This window comes from Helianthus annuus, chromosome 3 (genome assembly GCF_002127325.2).
Source record: "Helianthus annuus cultivar XRQ/B chromosome 3, HanXRQr2.0-SUNRISE, whole genome shotgun sequence".
Taxonomy (NCBI): Eukaryota; Viridiplantae; Streptophyta; class Magnoliopsida; order Asterales; family Asteraceae; genus Helianthus; species Helianthus annuus.
Genome location: NC_035435.2, coordinates 101545500 through 101547646, shown reverse-complemented (window position 1 = coordinate 101547646; position 2147 = coordinate 101545500). Strand labels below are relative to the sequence as shown.

General features: G+C 35.8%; 1 long non-coding RNA gene across 1 annotated transcript; it reads left to right on the top strand.

Annotated features, from left to right (window-relative positions):
* Nucleotides 1-865: 865 nt before the first annotated feature.
* Nucleotides 866-1345, top strand: LOC110929437. Its single transcript, XR_002587089.2, has 2 exons — nt 866-1005; nt 1120-1345. It is a non-coding gene; the product is annotated as an uncharacterized LOC110929437 (long non-coding RNA).
* The last annotated feature ends 802 nt before the right edge of the window (nt 1346-2147 follow it).

The window sequence follows — 2147 nt, the reverse complement described above, 5'->3', positions numbered from 1 at the left end:
GGTTCGCGGGTTCAACCTAAAACTAACCCGAACCCGTTTAGGCTAAACCTAAACCCACGAATTTTGTGTTAGATTCGTGTCGTGTTTTCAGGCCGTGTCAGAAATTCACACCCCTAACTTTACATGGTTACACTTTCTCTTGTTTTCTTTTCTCAAACAAGACCGTCCCAATTTTCAAACACGTTTAAAAATAAAAACTCATTATTATTATTATTATTTTGACAGGTGAACTTCACAACAGACGGCTAATTCACACCTGCAAGACGCAGGCCCGCCACCACTCATTACCAGGACTATGTTGTCTTAACCGGGCCCACGCCTGGCCGAGATGGGCGTTACGCTGTCCCCGAGAAAATTTTCAGCCTCCTGCCACATGACAAGAGTTGCACCCTTCACAAGAGCCGACCCTCTGTAGTAAATGCACTGTAGTAGAAAACTTGGGTGGAATCAAGAGTCGAACCTAAGTCCTTCCCAATCATTTCCAATGCATCAACCAGCTTGGCTAGAATCGTTTGCAGAAAAAAAAAATAGAAACTCATTAGTAAGATAGAAATTCAATAATAAAGATATAGAAATTCAATAATTAACATTAATAACCGTCTTAAATACCAAGTTTGACTTCAATAACATCAATTAAGCTCTCCCCATAAATCAATGAAAAGAAACGCATCACCACACTTTAATGAGAAAACCAAAAGACGACGAGGGGCTAAGCATCTTTCTAGGGTTTCTCACCAACTCAACTCATCCTACTGATTACTTATCTCTTTTCCAGATTTTTTATTTCTTAAATTACCAATCTGCCCCTTACCATCACTCTCCTTTACCTCTATAAACCCGTACTCAACACCACTCCACCTTTTCCACCATCAAAACATGTCTAAACCCATTAAACTTACCACCCTGTGCACAATAGCCCTTCTCCTCCTTTCTTCCTTATCGTACGCCGTCGCACGTGTTCCACCCTCCGTTGGTACCATCACTCCGGTTGAAACTCATCACTCGGTATTTTATTATTATTTCTATTTGATAAATTAATTGTAATCGCTTAATTATTGATTTTTTTTAACTATTGAAGGATGAAGAGATAAATAAAGCTTATGTGGAATTAAATTGCAGAGATGAAGAAGAAGAAGAGTGTTTGATGAGAAGAACACTAGTTGCTCATCTTGATTATATTTATACGCAAAATAAGCAGCCGTGAATTATAATAATATGTTAATGAGATTGATTTTATTTTGTGTGTTTTTGTCGATTTGGTTATCTCGATCTGCCTCTATTCTGTAGAATTCATTGGATGATTTTTGGTAAATTGACGGCCGAAAAAGTTGGTGATCGTGATTTATGATGACCACTTACCGGAAAAAGTATCGGCTAAAAAATATCGGTTTAGTTTGTTATATTATCATCCACGTTCAGTATAGCAAGTGAACGAAATATATCGATCGAAAGTATGTATAAAAATGAACATTGGTATCAGTTTGGATAAGACACATTTTATTTGGTTGAAATCGGTTCGGTTTGTTATGTCATTAGTAGAAACGATGAGAAAACCATAAAAGCGAACATTGGTACTGGGCCCGATTTTGTTCGGACAGTATTGATTCGGTTCGTTCGGTTCGTCTGGGTGAAGATAAAAAATATATAATTATGTTTGACTTAGTTGCTTTTAAATAAATAATTATCGAAGTATATATAAAAACAATATTGTACTCAAAGTACAATAATTTTTTTGATATCGTAAGTTATAGCAAATCTCCCGGGATGATAATAATAATAATGGGTGGAGATACAATAGAAAGTTTATTTGACTAGGAAGGATAGGAAGTGATCTTGACCATCCATTAAGTTAATCAAGGGCTAAGATTAAATCAGGGAAATTGAAAGGAAGAAAAGAGGCGCGTGAGTTTGTTCAATGGCATTCTAGTCAATCCAAGCCAATAGTTTCTCTCTCCTCCAATTCCCCCCCATTTTTTAAACGTTAATAACTCTTTCATACGACATTATTTTTTTTATAAAAATTGCATCAAAAAAACAAGCGTTTTTTTATCTTTAAAACGAGTATACTATTGCTATATTTAAAAAAAAAATTTAAAACCCAGTTGCGTAAAACGCAATAGAAAACCACCAGTTACGTAAAACGCAAT